Source organism: Gymnogyps californianus, chromosome 16 (genome assembly GCF_018139145.2).
Source record: "Gymnogyps californianus isolate 813 chromosome 16, ASM1813914v2, whole genome shotgun sequence".
In the NCBI taxonomy this organism is placed as follows: Eukaryota; Metazoa; Chordata; class Aves; order Accipitriformes; family Cathartidae; genus Gymnogyps; species Gymnogyps californianus.
Genome location: NC_059486.1, coordinates 10,866,712 through 10,883,548, shown reverse-complemented (window position 1 = coordinate 10,883,548; position 16,837 = coordinate 10,866,712). Strand labels below are relative to the sequence as shown.

The 16,837-nt window shown below is 37.3% G+C and overlaps 1 long non-coding RNA gene across 2 annotated transcripts in view; it reads left to right on the top strand.

Annotated features, from left to right (window-relative positions):
* The first annotated feature begins 564 nt into the window (after positions 1 to 564).
* LOC127022791 (uncharacterized) overlaps positions 565 to 16,837 on the top strand; it is a 70,883-nt gene continuing 54,610 nt past the window's right edge. For both annotated transcript variants that reach the window (XR_007767374.1, XR_007767373.1), the window contains exons 1-2: positions 565 to 616; positions 2,382 to 2,441. This is a non-coding gene — a long non-coding RNA (uncharacterized LOC127022791). The remainder of the gene's footprint in view (positions 617 to 2,381; positions 2,442 to 16,837) is intronic.

The following is a 16,837-nucleotide window of genomic DNA, read 5'->3' as shown; positions in this document are numbered from 1 at the left end:
ACACAAAAGATGAATCATGATTTTTTTATTTAGTATCATTTAGGCAACTTTTTTTAAGAAATTTAGGTCTCAGTTGTCAAGAAACAGGTTTTTTTGTATGTCCCAATTTGCAAATAGGCAGTTCCAGATGAAAACAAACAGTTGGCATATTAATGATAAATATCTACATGCAACTCATTACCAGTAAATAATGACATTTTTGCTATTGACTGTATTCTGCAGAGCAGGATCTATAAAACTTATGATCCACCATTCTCCTTTGTGTATACATGTATCTTTTAATTACTAAAACTGCTTTCGAGTAAAAACTTAAGTCTTCTCACAGTAGTACTAAAGGCTTTGTAGAAATCTGTACTGTACAATTTAGAGGCAAATGCTACCATTATATTGGATTTATGTGGGTATAAGTGGTTATACCAAAGTGCAAAACACTGGTGAATCAAAAGCTTAAGTTTATTTCCTTAGGATTTAATGCTGAGAGTTTAGTGGACTTACAGAAAGTAATTCACTGGATTTCCCTTTGAAGCACCTCTGTCAAATTTCTACTTGCAGGCTCCTTCTACAAGGATCCAATGTTTGAGATGTCAGAGCCAAATATCACCTAGTTTTTTTTAAGGTAATGTCTGAGGGTCATCCAAAAATGAGGGTCTATGGGGATAACACACCTGTGATCAACAGACAAGACAGTTTAGCAGAGGTGATCAGTTGTAACCTTGCTCTTCTCTACACTTCCTGCTTCTAATGCACAAGTGTCAGAAGTAGAAAGAGTAGTAGCTGGAGCTTCCCACACGGTCAGTCCTATGAGCTGTAATGTCTCTTTGTGGGTCCTTGCCAACAGGTGTAATTTAAAGTAACTGGGAATTGATGTAGACCTTGGTGTGCTACAGATAGTCTATAAAAACTGCTTTTATACTCTCCTCCAGTTTACTGTGGTGGTCCTGGTTGTAGATAGAATTTAAATTGTAATGTTGCAATTTATTTCTATTTATCTCATAAGTAGTTAACTCTTAGCTGCTTTTAAATACCCAGAGTACATTCTCATGGCCTTACTGGAAAACTGTATTTTGTATTAATGTACAAGTTCAAGTATGAAGAAATGCAAAACAAATCAATTTCAAAAACTTAAAATAATTGCCGCAGTCACTTCTGTATATTAATGCCTGTATTTGGTTTTCTGATTAAAATGTCACAAGAACTTCAATGCTTTATTGCCTTTTATTTGAGCTCACATTATTTTATCTGGTAATGTTTTCAATTATACTGATGTGGTCTTGTATTAATTTGGATATCTCCCTTCAGCAATTAAAAGAAAGCTTCTTTTCTGTTCTTCTTAATAGCCCTTCTAAGTCTGCCTTTATTTCTGATGAAATTATTCTGGTTTTTGACATGCACAAATCTGATTTTCCATTCCAGCCAATACAGCATTGCCTATGTGAATTTAAAGCCTGATTCTATATTCAGAGCTTAAAAAAAGATATTTCATATGAGAACTGCTTTAAGTGCTTCTTTGTGATTTGAACAGGAAAAGACCTGCATGCATTATTACTTATACCTCAAAAAAGTCTCATGTGACTTGCACAGATTTATTTTGCTGTATTTACAGTTGTATATTCATGAATCAGAATAGCATTAAAATGAGGCTAAGAAGCTGGAATGCAGGATACCTCCACAAGCATGTTGCTGTACTTACTGGTGGGAAATGGCAGCTGTAAATATCACTGACAGTGAGGCTTCCTTAATGCTTATGGCAGTCCTTTAGCCCTGGTTTAAGAAGCCTCCGACATTTAATCCCAAGTGTTTTGTACTGTTCTACAAGGAATTTTAACAAATGGTAGCTATTTACTAAAAATGTTTGTCAGCTTTGTATCCAAAAAGTGTAACTGAGTAAATAGCAATATTTGTGTGTTTTTCCCAAGGGAAAAATCATAATCTAGTGAAGGAATCACAAATTGGGAAATCAGAATATCCAGATTCCTGGTTGTGGCTGATGCTGGTCTACTGTGCAGCCTTGAACAGGACACATAAGGGACAATGTTTAGAAATTCTGAATTTACACCAATTGTTACAATCACAGGTGCCTGTCACTTTTCAAAAAATAGCAGGAGTTTGAGTTTGTTTATTGCCCATCTAGAAAATAGGTGTAATGATACTGGCATGCCTTAAGAGTTTTTTCAAGGCTGTGAAAGGTTCTTTTATATCAACTAGATATGCAGTTGGGATAACTCCCTGGATTTTCTTCTGAAACCAAAGAACCCTCCCCAAAAAAAACATGGAAAAAAGGAATGATGGGAGATTTACTTTATCTGATCTGACAATTAAGTTTGCTTGTTTATCAGTTTAGAAACATAAAGGATATTAATTTCTAACTTTTTTCCTCTCAGAAGCACTCCTAGAAGTAAAAGAGAAGTGAAGTAAAAATGTTTTCAAACTTCAATGGAAAGGTAAGAGTTGATTGTACCAAAATGCTCTTTACATATTTATTTAACAGCTTTTGGAGATGGTCTTGTCTTTCACCTGCTTAAATACCACATGCAAGAAACCAGAATTTGAATTAGCCATTAACACCTGTGTGAACTCTCTGCCTAAAAACAGTGTAGAACACCTGACATTTCTGACCTTCAGCCTAAGAAAGGCTTTTGGGAGAGAGAAGGAAAAAAATCTGGCTTCTATCATGTTGCCTATCACTTTTTCTCCTTGTAAAAATACTTTTAAGGGTGTTTTCAGAAAAAGCTTTCTAATAGTGAACAAGATGTTGGAATTTCAAAGGAATATTTACTTTTTCTACCAAACCAGCTGGGTGGTTGAGTAAACAAATTTAATTATCTTTAAAGGGTTCTAGTTTTCTAAAAATGTGATTTCTTTTCTATTAATGGTAACAGCTTGAACACTTGTATTATTAAGAAAGAACTATGCATGCAACATTTGTCACTCCAAGTTGGAAAGTACGAAGCTTTAGCAGCACCCTAAATCATTGTTAAAAATGAGGTTACTTTGCAGTTTATCAGTTTATATAGTGATGGATGCTAACAAATGCCTACTGTCACTGAAATTTGCAGTGCCAAAGTCCATCAGGATAGGAGACAAAGCCCTTGTCCCCAGATGTGTTACTTTAGTTTGTCCCCCTGAGAAAGAAAGACTCTGAAGTAGAGATTTGCTTTTGCCTGTCTCTGCAGCTCAGTCCCAAAATAATCTAGAAGAATAGAATGATTTTGTTGAATATTTGCTAAAGATAAAGTTATTACGGAAGGACTTTGAGTATCACACTACTGTTTAGTACATAAATTCCTGGAATAAAGGTAAAAAGGGCAAGCGAGAAGATTGAGAGCACTGTCTGGTGAATCTTCAGACTGATAATAGCATACTGTCTTAATCCACTGCTATTGTTGATGTTCATGTCATTATATAGTCTTAAAAGAGCTTTCTAGATAGGTGGACAAAGCATTATCAGCAAAAATGTCTTGTGCACCAAATGACTAAATTGCACATGTTAAGAGCGACTTCATGGTTCTGTTCTGTATGAGTTATGTCTTTCTCCTTCCCTGCTCCACAGAGGAAGTGAGTCTGCTTTTGCTGTTAAAAGGAAAAATAGCTGCTTCAGCACAGGGACAGGCCAAGATGCCAGCTGTTACACAGGTGTATTCCGTACAGCTACATCTGAAACATCAGTGTTTGCTAGTTACCACTGACCCTCCCTTTCTGTGGGATTTTCTCTAGGATCTGTAGTTGGAGGGGAGGGTTGCATTTTTTCCTCTGAAGTTGAAATGGGCTTTTGTCTGATCGTTCCATATGTTGCATATTCTGGACCATCCCCATCACAGATGTTCCTCTCCATGCATCAAAACTGGGTTTCAGCTCATTCGGCTTCAGCACTTGACTTTAAAAGGCAAACAAATCAAATCCCTTTCTTGAGGGTATAATGCATCATTTTCCCCTCTTTGACTGTGTATTATCTTCTTTTACATCTGATCACATCATCAAAATCTAACTTCCTGCATCTGTGTTGGCTAATTAGTGCCTTGGCTTTAAACCTCCTCCTATCAAAAATATACATTTTTTGAACTAGTCAGTATTTTTATTTATTTTATACAAAGTGTTCTGAGCACATTTAATGAAAAGAGGAAGTGTGATGATTTCTCTAAATTGGACACACCAAAGAAGAGTGAAAAGATTATGGGATGCAGAAGCAAATAAACCAGTGACTTGGAAAAAAAAAAGTAGGATCTTCTCACTAGGAGCAAGTAGGGCTAGTGCTTCAGTGGCAGCAGCCAGTCAGGTTGGACTAAGTGTAAGAGATTTAAAAATCAAAATCACTTTTGCTCAAAGCATGTGAGAACTGTTAATGATTTGACTTTAAACCTTTTTGAAAATGCTGTTTCCTGGAGTTTGAGACCAACCAAAACAAAAACAAGGGAATGAAACTATTTTGTAGACTCATGACCAGAAAACAGATTTATCTTTATTTGGCATACTTGGCTAAAACTCCACTAATATAGGCATGGTATATCAGATAGGCCAGTCTCATTTTCTTCAGTCTAAAATAATTTGGTAAGTTAGAATATTTCTTTTTAATGGCATTAGTATACTGGCTTTATTTATAAACAGGTTCTTGTGTTGCTATCAGGTGTATCTAATGTTGCAAAGTGTATTCATTCAGTTTAATAAATGGAAAAACTAAGTGATAGATTTAAGACTGGAAACAATTTAGTGTTAAGTATATACTGTCATCTGCTGGTTGTCCCATGCAATCTTGTTTCCTACATACAGCTTTTATGTCACTCTTACTGTAGGAATAGGGGGTCAGCTAGAAAATTGCTTCTTTGCAGCTGTCTTGATTGCTGTATCTCTTCTAGGTGATGAGAAAGGTGAAAAACTAACTGGCCAATTATATGCACAGATATTTTTTCAGGCTTTAAACAAGCACTGAGTTGGGGTGGGAGGGAAATGAAGGGCCACTGTGATAAGAGTGTACCTTCAGAAATAACATTTAGTCCCATCTTCTGGTTTTTTACATTAATCAGTAGGTGGAGGCAAGTGGTAACTTCAGGTACTATGTATTCCATGTATACAGAGGTGATTTGATTTCACCCACAATGAGAACTACTTTACTGGAAAGTTGATTGTTTTCAACCCATGTTCAAATGTTCTTTGCTTGCATTTCTTGTTTGGTCATGAACCTCAATGCCCAAAGTCATGGCTGCAAGAGCTCACACTCCTTTGGCATATTAAGCAATGTGATAACATCAGGTTTTAATCGTAATACTTCAGATATGCTAAATAGAAACTTATAAGTAGTAAAAAAAGAAATGTCTCTGCCACAGGACAATGTAGCAGGTGATCAGCTGATGTGTTCTTGGGAAATGAGGCTGTCTGCAGAGAATATAACTTCATCTGTCTCCATTGGAAACAATAGAGCATGGAGTTGTTGGGCAGAACCTATTACTGAGCCTTTATTGGAAGAGGGGAAAAAGAAATGTTAATCAGCTCTTGATTAAAATATACGGTTCAATCTCATCAACTGGAGGAAGTCAAACCCTGACAAATGAGGATTTCCTAAATGAACTTCTCAAAGATCATAATAAATTGCTAGGCTTGCTTTATGAACATGGGTTATATGAAAATTTGAGACACCTTTTCTTCTCCTATGCTCTAATTCTATAATAGCAGTTGGAAAGGCAGCTTGGACAAGGTAGGATTTTTAGGGTCCAGGAGGTGATTTATCTATGCCCCTAGTTTTTCTTACTGTTTTTTTTCATGCACATGCAGAATTTTGTCTGTCTCCCTTCTTTGAGGAATGAGGACTAATACTAAAAGTTTTTGAGAGTCTTGGTGATATTCCTATTATACTTTCTCTTACAGTTAACCTTATGCAGAATTAACTCTTTGAAGAGCTACTTGCTTCTCTTTGTTCCTGTATTGGGTTTGCATGGCAAGGTTTTGGTAGCAGGGGGGCTACAGGGGTGGCTTCTGTGAGAAGCTGCCAGAAGTTTCCCCCATGTCCAATAGCACCAATGCCAGCCGGCTCCAAGTTGGACTCGCTGCTGGCCAAGGCCAAGCCCATCAGTGACGGTGGTAGCGCCTCTGTGATAACATATTTAAGAAAGGGAAAAAGTTACTGTGCAGCAGCAATTGCAGTCAGAGAGGGGAGTGAGAATATGAGAGAAACAACTCTGCAGACACCAAGGTCAGTGAAGAAGGAGGTGCTGCAGGCACAGGAGCAGAGATTCCCCTGCAGCCTGTGGTGAAGACCATGGTGAGGCAGGCTGTCCCCCTGCAGCTCATGGAGGTCCACAGTGGAGCAGATATCCACCTGCAGCCCATGGAGGACCCCATGCCAGAGCAGGGGGATGCCTGAAGGAGGCTGTGACCCTGTGGGAAGCCAGTACTGGAGCAGGCTCCTGGCAGGACCTGTGGCCCCATGGAGAGAGGAGCCCATGTTGGAGCAGGTTTGCTGGCAGGACTTGTGACCCTGTGGGGGACCCACGCTGGAGCAGTCTGTTCCTGAAGGACTGCACCCCATGGAAGGGACCCATGCTGGAGCAGTTTGTGAACAACTGCAGCCCGTGGGAAGGACTCACGTTGGAGAAGTTTGTGGAGGACTGTGTCCTGTGGGAGGGACCCCATGCTGGAGCAGGGGAAGAGTGTGAGGAGTCCTCCCCCTGAGGAGGAAGGAGCAGCAGAAACAATGTGTGATGAACTGACCACAACCCCCATTCCCGTCCCCCTGTGCTACTTGGGGGGAGGAGGTAGAGAATTCGGGAGTAAAGTTAAGCCTGGGAAGAAGGGAGGGGTGGGGGGAAGGTGTGTTTAAGATTTAGTTTTTGTTTCTCATTATCCTGCTCTGATTTGATTAGTAACAAATTTAAGTTAATCTTTCCCCAAGTCAAGTCTGTTTTGCCTGTGATGGTAATTGCTGAGTGATCTCCCTTGTCTTTATCTTGACCAATGAGCCTTTTGTTATATTTTCTCTCCCCTGTCCAGCTGAGGAAGGGAGTGATAGAGCAGCTTTGGTGGGCACCTGGCATCCAGCCAGAGTCAACTCACCACAGTCCCATATCAATGTAAACAGGGATCCATTTCAGCCATAAAAGCAGAAACAAAAGCAGGTGTGTGAGGAATCAAGTGGTAATTACAGATGGGAAGAATGGGGAAGAAAGATGTGAGGTGTAGAATTGTGGTTCTTGATGATGCCAAGATGTGCTTGTGTAGATTTACATTTTCTTATGGTACATGTCATAGTTTACTAGTAGAATACTGGAAACAGGCACTGCTAATGATGATCAGATCTCTGGATTTTATAACAGTATGTATCATACTTATTAACACAGTTGCTTTAACAATAGTTAGAAACCAGCTACAAATAAAAAGACAATGCTCTTACTCCATGAGAAATTTTAAGTGCAGTTCCTAATGCTTAATGTATCACTAAGACCATAAAGGATGAGGAATAGACAAATATTTAAGTTTTTAGCTAATAATCTTCACACCAATAAACATGATTCTAAACTTGTAAATGGAATTTGAAGAATGTTGAAGGGAGCCTGTATATGTAAAAGTTCTCTAAATTCTTCGAAAGATGGATCTTGCACTGAATTTGCTTAAGTAGTCTCTGTACAGATTACCATTTTCAGTTTAGTGCTCTATTTTCATGTATTTCTGTGATAATATACATAAAGCTTTGCAGGATTTTTCCCATAAGGATTAAATGTGTATGTGCTTTCTAGACTATAACCAGATAACTTGCTCAAAGGGATAAATTCCCTCTCAGTATCTTTCCATAGTCACTTTTTTTGAGAACTTTGTCCAAATCTGCCTGGGACAAAACTCTTCCAGACCACAGCTGTAGTTCACTCTTAATCTGGCCAGAACATATTCAAATGTTACAGGCTGGTGTTTGGAGCAATGTTATAGACCATGTTGTTCTGGTGTCTGAATAACTTCTTTTGAGTGATTGTAGTCTTGGTCATGAAGAAACCTGGATTGCACTGATAAAAATTGGTAAGAATTTTCCTGTGAAACAAAATGTTGTAATGATGAGCAAATTGAAGACAAACAGCTAGGATGGGGAAATACATCTAAAGAATATGAAGGACTTTACAATAACAAGCAGAGTGTTTTCCATGCTCATACAATCTCCTTCACTGCATTACTCACACAATCTTTTTTTAGGTAAATATTGTGTGATATTACATCTAGGTTTGGAAGAGTTTGTTTAATTCACCAAACAGAACCTTCTGTGATTGTTTAGCCTACATAACTTGTGTACTTTATTTATTTTACTACCCTCAATAGCAAATATTCTATCCACTAAGCAAATGTAAATGCACAACTTTACTTTCAGACCTTCATGAAAATCAACATGAGTAACAACAATTCTAATTTTTGGCATATGTGCTGTAAAATCATATCAAATTACTGGATCTTAATAAAAAGCAAGACAGTATCTCTTTTTGATAATCTATCTCAAAGAAGTGTCTTTGCTTTGCATTTTTGAATGACACTTCTGAGTATGTAAATGTCACAATAGAATAAACTTTTTCAGAACATCTGCCTGAAAAGCAATATGCACAAAATTACTTTTCTAGAGTGGAAAAGACCAGGCAGAACTTGATTTTTATATTCTGCTTTCCTTTTCTGTTTGAGCAAATCATACTTGTTGCTCAGCTGCAAAGTTGTTTAATTTCCAGTTTAATTTTTGCCAGGATTTCTGTTGAAAACCATTTGTTCTGGATGTAGGTATAGATCCTAATACTCAAATGTCCAGGCATCAGAAGGTTCTTACTGTACTCAAGCCAGCAAAATTCTGTATTAAATTTCCAAATTTACTTCTGGCTTTTACATTTTCAGTAAAGATGGTCCTGATGGAAGTACTGCAGGCATTTTAACCATGATTCTTCTGGATGTGGTTCTGAACTCAAAACTAATGGCAGAAGAAAAGATCAGAAGAGGTCAAGAAGAAACAAGTGTTAGGATTTGGGTTTTCAAAGCCACATAGCGGAGTTAGGCTTTCTGGAAGTTAATGGGACTTGGCAGATGGCCCAGATTGAAAAACTTTATCTAAAGTGCCAGTGGCCTGTGTAATCCCAGACTGCCACTGGCTGAGCTGCAGCTATGTTATAGTTGTGGAGAACAGCATAAAAAAAAAGGAATCTAGTGTAAACAAGGCCTTTGGGAGCAAGATCTGCAACTCCTCCCAGGCCCCTTTTGTGACCTTGGGGACAACGGGTGGGTGTTTTGAACAGGCGCAGTGTTAACTCACAGCAGGGCTTGAACTGAGGCTATTTATGAGTTTCTGCGGTAAAGATTAAGTGGTAGACAAATTCCCATACTTGGTTGACTAAGGAAAGGAGATGAGACACAGACATTGTTAATTGAAATGAATGGAATTGGCAAGAGTATGTTTAATAGCAAATTTGTCTTTACCAATGAAAGTAACTTAAAAACATAGTGCAGGTACAGAAAATGATCAGTGATTTTTTTTTTTCCAGTCACAGCATCTTTTGCAAAATATTTGATGTGTGACTTAGTTTTTGTTTACTTTTTTCCTAGCTCACTAATAGTTATGACTTAATATGTTGAAAACATTGTGTGGAAATACTGAAATTGAAATGGCCTGTGGTGAACATCAGGCTAAATCAGTGTGAATGTTGGCATTATGGATTACATTATGCATTTTCTTTTCATCTGCTAGTATACCACCTAGTAGACAGAAATATACTTCAAATTGAGTCAAAGCCCTTAATTTGGGACATAATCTATTAATATTCAATAAAAATAATACAAATTAACTTCGTGGCATTTTGAAGAGAAGGGTAAGCTTTAACAGACCTAAGTTGGGTCAGGATTTCAGCTTAGGATAGGTCTTGTTGCTTTTATTGTTTCATCTTGTGTACTTTGGTCAGTTATACTTAAGCCTTTTGTGATACCTTCCTGTTGACTGCAGATTTTGATCAACATGGTTTTAATACTGTCATTGTGAGGTGTACATTTTACTAAAAACATTTAAGGAGAGAAAGTTTTCACTCACTTCTTCCTAGAATCAACCCGTTGTATTTTTAAAATGCAGGGCTGAATGATTTGGCTTTGTTAGGCACGGATTGAATTATGACCCAAGTTTATTACCTAGGGTTAGAGCTGAGATTGGCACCTTGCTTGTTCCTATAATCAGTACACAAATTCCAGTGTCCTGCCTCCATGGAAAGATTATCTTGGATTCAGTTTGGGAAGAAGTGCTCCATAACTTGGCATGCCCCACCAGCCTACCAAGATGTCATTGCTCAGATTTCTGCCTGAAAATGCAGACTTTCTTAAATAACACAGCTGAAAGATAAATGAATGGGGAATAATTTAGTAAGATTAAATGGACAGGACTTTGGACACTTATCATAGCTTCTGCAATGCCTCATATCTGAGCAAGGAAAAATTGCTAAGTTCAGAAATGCCAGGATCATTAATCAGCCCTTTGATGTTGAAATGATGTGATATAATGTTCATAGCTTGTAGAATATAGAATTTTGTTTTGCTTGGATATGCCAATCTATTTTATGTTTGGTTCAGCCTCATTGTAAAATTCAGGGAATTAAAGTAGCTGAATTCATTGATCTATGAATATGATTTCTGAAATACCACATCAAACAACATAACAGGAAAGGATATATCTGATTGGAGTACTTTTTATGCAAATTACGTAGATAATTTATCCTTTGGCATTAGCTGAGCTGAGTGTGTACCTCTGCCACGGAAGTCTGAAGCTGCTGTAAGTCATGAGACCTACTGCCTATTGAAAGCAACTAGAGATTAGAGGACTTCCAATTGACTTTGTGGAAGGATAGCTTTTTGCTCCTATCAAAATGGCAAAAGCTCCTATAGCTTTGTTAGTGTTGGGTCACATTAAATATTGTTGAATAAAATTGAGACCAATCCTCTGTTGTACATAATGACAGATGTCCACAAATGAGGCAAAAATTAGGAGAGGTGTCCTGGCTTGTTTTTAAGAAATATAGGAGAGAAAGATCTAGAGGAGTTAAATATTTCTGTGGATAACAAGAATATCCAGAGATGTCATGTTTAAGCCAATCTTCATCCTTTAAACAAGCATGAAGATTAATTTGGAGGATGGAGGAGAGGTACCACAAAGGTGCCTATTGCTTATATTCCCTCTGAAATTTGAACACAGACCACTGTCAGAGATATCTGAATAGTGACAATATGTAAATGACACATCTAATTTATTTTGTCAATTTTTTCCTATTTGATGATGCAAGAGGACTTGAATTTTACAGAATTTTTCTCATAAAAGTGAAATGCAGTTTTGAGTCAAGATATAAAATGACATTTCTCACTAAGACATTCACAGGAAAGTAATAATGTGATAACATGATAGGATGCTATCTGCCAAAGGTATTAGCACTAGGAGAAGGCATTGGTTAAATTCAAACCTATTATCTGCATGAGAATGCAGCTATGTTTAACCTTCCTCTGTCCTAAATGTTTTAACTAAGCAGAATTGGTCACCCCCTCACACATGTAAGAAAATTGATAGGTAATTAGAAATAGCCAAGTCTCAGTGTCAAGTAGTCAGTACTTTGCAAAATCAGTATGCAATACCATTTTTGCCCACTGCAGTTCTTTGATTTCCATTATATAAGTTTAAAAATGTAATCATTTTAAACAAACCTAGTCTGTAATTGGAATAGCTTTCTGGAGTATTTTTATTCAGAAGATGTCAGTTTGCAGAATTTCAGCATCAGCTTGCCCAAGTCCTCAGGGATATCCAGAAATTGGAGGAGAGTCTTAATTCACCTGTCTCTGCATGCTTTTTTAAAATATGTTAATCTTTAGTATGCTTCCCCTTTCAGCAATGCATATGGTGCAAGGACAAGTGCATGTCCAGAGCCCACACTAAACTTGCCCAGAACTCTCACTATTTTTAATAGTGGTGCTCTTTCAATGACTTCCTTGGTTCCCTGGGCAATATTTGGTGAATTTTTGACACAGCAGATTTGAAGAGACTAATTAAAAAAAACCCAAACAGTGAAGGCTGTTTAAAGGTCTAAGTGAAGTTAGATTCTAAATGAACCATTGCATGGAGTAATGCTGCTGGAAAGCAAAAAAGCAGTTGGCTTTATAAAAGCTATCTTTTTGCTGCGTAGTGTTCTTCAGTATCTGCTAAAGCGCCAAGAGGTAACAGGCTTGTGCAGGTTAGCTTGTGATGAGACAGGTGCAGGTGTTGCTTAATGCTTTCAAGAACTGTTTGAAAAACTTTTAAATGGAGGACTTCACCAATCGCTCATACTGGCTAGGAAGCGTATTCCATGTTATAAAAATGACAACAGCTTCACTCCTGCGATGTTATGGACCTAATTTCATGTGAGTCAGACTCATGGGAAAATGAGTGGTAAGAATTTTAAGATTAATCAAGGCAAGTTCAGCTATGTTATGTAATTCCAGTAAATGTTTGCTTGAGTATCCCCTCTGAAGCAAAAATAGTTGACTACTGTTTAGCTAGTGATGTGTTACAGCCCCACAGAATTGCTACAGTAGTCCATTGTTCTCCATCCTGTATTACTGATTGAAGATACACCTTTTTAATGTACCGAAATAGTCATAATTTTTAACAAATATTGAAAAAAATCTCCCAAGTCTTGCACAGAAAAGAATGCATGTTGTCAATGTAGAATTTGGAATATAGTTGCTTTCTTCCTTCGTTAAATATGCTTGAAAGGTGAGACAGAGATATAATCTTTTGGTATGTGCATGTGATTGCTTCTCAAGAAAAATGTCTAGCCAAAAATCTCACTGAGATCAGTGTTGAGTAACAGTTTTACCTATACGAAGATGTAAATTCCAGTCTGAAGCTCTGAAATATCTTCAGAAGATCAAGATGAGCAGTAATGTGGACATACCAGGATTTGGTGCAAAGCCAAATTCTTTGTGCATGCCATCCTCATTTTCTTTCATGTCTGTCTTCTTACGGAAAGATGTATTTAAATGATGAAAGTAGTAGATGCTGACATCTAGTGGCTGCACAGCATAGGGTAAAATTCAACTCGGTCACCTGTCTTTTTCTAAAGGAGTGTTGAAAGGGATGAACCACGCTTTTCAGCACTGCAACTAGGTAATAAGCTTTGTTTTTAAAACTGCAGTTTCTTTCAGTCTTCATTCTTGTAGAGGCTTTGTAGTGTCTAGTTTTAAAATAATTCTCAATTGCTTGTTTCTTTGTAACTTATCTCAACATCATGTAGTCTAAATACTCTGCAAAAGAAAATACTTTCATCTTCATGTGAGTTCGACATATGAATGTACGTGGTTATCTAACCTGAATGCAGTAGAAAAGCCTTTAAATGGTTATTAAATTGTTTTCTGCAGAAATAGAATGATGTTATATAGAAGGCATCAAAAGCTTTCAGCCCTGACCAATTGTTGAATCATTGTGTTCCAAGATACTAAGACAAAATCTTGAAATCCAGTTCAGAGAAGCACGTTAAGAATTTCCATTGGCTTTCCAAAAGCAATACTGACAATGTATGAATTTGGTATTTTGTCAATCATTAGTGCTAATACTTAAAAAGCAAGTGGACAAATTCATGCAGGAAACAATTACCAAGAACTGTTAAATTCAAGCACATTTACTGGTTTGAAAGCTCCTGGAGTCACAAATTGTTGGAAGCTGGTGAAGTATTCTGAGAAGTATCATGATCTCTTTGCATTGTTCTTATGCCTTTGCTGGGGCTGTGACCAGAGACAGGGTGCTGGGCTACTGTACCTTTGGTATGACCTAATAAATCATTATTAATGGTTAAGGGAATAATATTTTCATTTTCTATGTTGTAGCATCCTTAACTAAGTATCACAACTATCTTTTCCCATTTTGTTGCTTTTAGTGAGCTAATTTGATTTGTGTGTCACATTTTAGAGATGTACTTTGCAGTTCTATCTAATGAAGAATAATCTAGAAAATGCCCCAATATAGAGAAATGCAACATAAATCCATGTTTCCTGGCATGCATGGGCTGCTGATTTCAAAATTGTCTGATATGATTAACCATTTTCTTCATCTGTATTCTATCACTTGTGTTATGTCAGTTTAATTTCCTTCTTTGGAAAGGGATCAATGGAAAAAGGAAATACAGAGAATGTCAAGATGCCCCCTTTAGCATTTAATGCTGTTGTGTGCAGAATCTCAGCTAGCTAAAACTGAAAAAACCATTTGCCATTTTTCAAGATTAAATACTACAACATTTTAGGCATGAAAGGTGCCAAAATCAGGCACTTCGGCCTCTACCTCTGTTTTCATCATATAATTTTGCTGAGATTTTAGATGTGTTGCTGCACTATCAGAAGGGGTGTCAGCCACCTATAATCCCTGATGTTTAAAAGCCTTAATCCATTCTATTATGCACTGTTGCAGAGCAGTGACACATAATCTTACAGCAGTCCTGTGTTTGCCACCAGCTTTTGGAAGTATTTGCTGTGTTATCTTAAAGCAAAATGAGTCATGATTTCTGTTGGTATGATTACATATATTGCATTAGTTTTTCCAACTTGGATCCCAGCTGCAACTAAACTGCATTTTTATTTGAAACTGGTTTTATTGAATAATCTAGATCTGGAAATACCAAAACACTTTGTGAAGTTGTTGCAAGAGGATGGTCTTAAAAATTCATGGTTCAAGATTTTTAGTGTACAAATAAAATTTTGTTTTTAAATGAGCTCTATCTTCTCTGTTGCTTAATGCTATTTCAATTTTCCTCTAATATTGAATCTAAATTGTCTACCAAATAAGATCTGCACTTGCATTATACAATTACAATTAGATGTCAGACCATGATTAGTTTAATTCTGCTGTGATCAAAAGGGTAAAAAAAAAAAGTAGGTAGAAAGGACTGAATCTTCTGATTAACTGTGTACTAGTCATTGCAATTGACATTAGAGGCAGTAGAAATAACAACCCTATTTTTGTAGTATTTCCCTTATAGATGACAGACTACAGCAGGAAAGGTGGAAAACAGTGCAGTGAAGGTGTTAACATCCCATTTTATGCAAAGTATGGAATTGCATCTCCTATTCAGAATAGTATGCTGTGTCATATACCCCCTGACACCCTTGCTACGCATATCTTTATAACACTCCTATGAAGGTATTCAGTGTTGGTTTTTCCATGTCCAATGGATTGAGAACTGAGACAGAATACAGATAAATTCCAAGAAAGGACTTAGTTGGCTGCAAGTTAGGCCTTTCCCTGTGCAATGTGTAGGACAGACTGGAGATGGTGGAGTTTAATCCAGTATGCTAACTGGGGAGACAGCTAGTCACCACAGTCAACTAGCTACCTAGAGCAAGGCAACAGGAGCAATTCACAGGAATGAACTTCTAATTCCATCCCAATAGTTCTTTAGTCATGTCTGCCAGAAAGGGCCTTCATACCTCATCTATAGCCGTAATCTTCACCTCTCTGCCAGTGGCTGTATTTCTTTCATTTCTTTCAAGGAAATGAACAAAGTTCTCTTTTCTTTTAAAAACTTGCAAGCAGAGAGTTAAAAGACTCATAAAATGAGTGTTGCCATCTCATACCTTATTATATAACAAACTAGCATTAATTCAGTTTATCCTGCCATCTGACAGTGATTCAAACTTGTATTTCTTTTTTCAGAAGAAATTCCCTTATTGCCATCTTTAGGCAAGTAGCAGGCTCTTTCTACAGCTGTACTTCGAGCTTTACCACTGTGAAGGAAAAGGTTTGTGCCAGACATAGAGAGAAAAAGAATACCCAAGTCATGTTTGTTAATATAATTGTAAAATCATTGGCTGGGGAAAGAGGAAGCCTTTGTTCAGTCCTTAGAGCAAGGATTCATTTCTGTATTTCACTTGAATTCATGATTGAATAAAATACAAAACAGACCTTGGAAATGAAGCAAACCCCACATCTCCAACCCTGATATGACTGCCCAAACTGATGTTTCAGTGCACAGTGATTGTACAGTTCTTTATCTTTCTGCTTTTTGGATTTTCCACATAGTTGCAGTACAAAATGTGAATAATGTTTTATACAGAACAACATACATGTCTGGGTCTACTCCTGGAAGAAAAGGTGTACAGATCAGAGGCTCTTAAGGTAGAAATTTAACCTGTATCTCCTAGTTTCTGGATGTATATTGTAACTACATGAAGACTGTATAATAAAAGTGAGGGCTGCCTCTCTAGCTTAAAAGAAAGCTGCTGTTACATACACTTTTTTTTTCCTGTGGAGCCCTGTACAGTCTATATCCAGAGATTAGTTCATAGACTGAGACCCTAATGGGAATCCAACAAAGAAAAACACGGTTTCTAGATCCCAGTTGGGCTTATGCATATATCTAGATCCTGTGCTCCTATTCCCTGTCATCAATGGCATAACTTGATGCTGAAATTAAAAAGTGAGTTTTGACAACAAAAGTGAAATGAGGAAGTGACATAAGTATGTAGAGTGTAGGCACTTCTAGGGTTAAAGAGACAGATCATTTTTTTGGACTAAATGATAACTAAATACAACTCCATAACATCAATGATCAAAGCAACTGCCAACTAAATAAATTCCTCTTTGTTGCAAGCAGGTTGGTTTTGGCTAATGCTGTTGCAGTACATACATCAGGCCACGAGGTAGAGCTACATACAATGATTAGAATCAGGTTTTCTGCTATGTAAACTTTCAAGGGGTTTAGTCACTGTTGTGGCAAGTATATTTGAGAATGACTTTTCACTGTCTGAAGTAACGTGAAATAATGGCTGTATACTTGTTAGTGGAGAGATTTCCTTTTCCTTTGTAGTTGAAAAAGTGAAAAGGGAAAAAGGACATGTATGA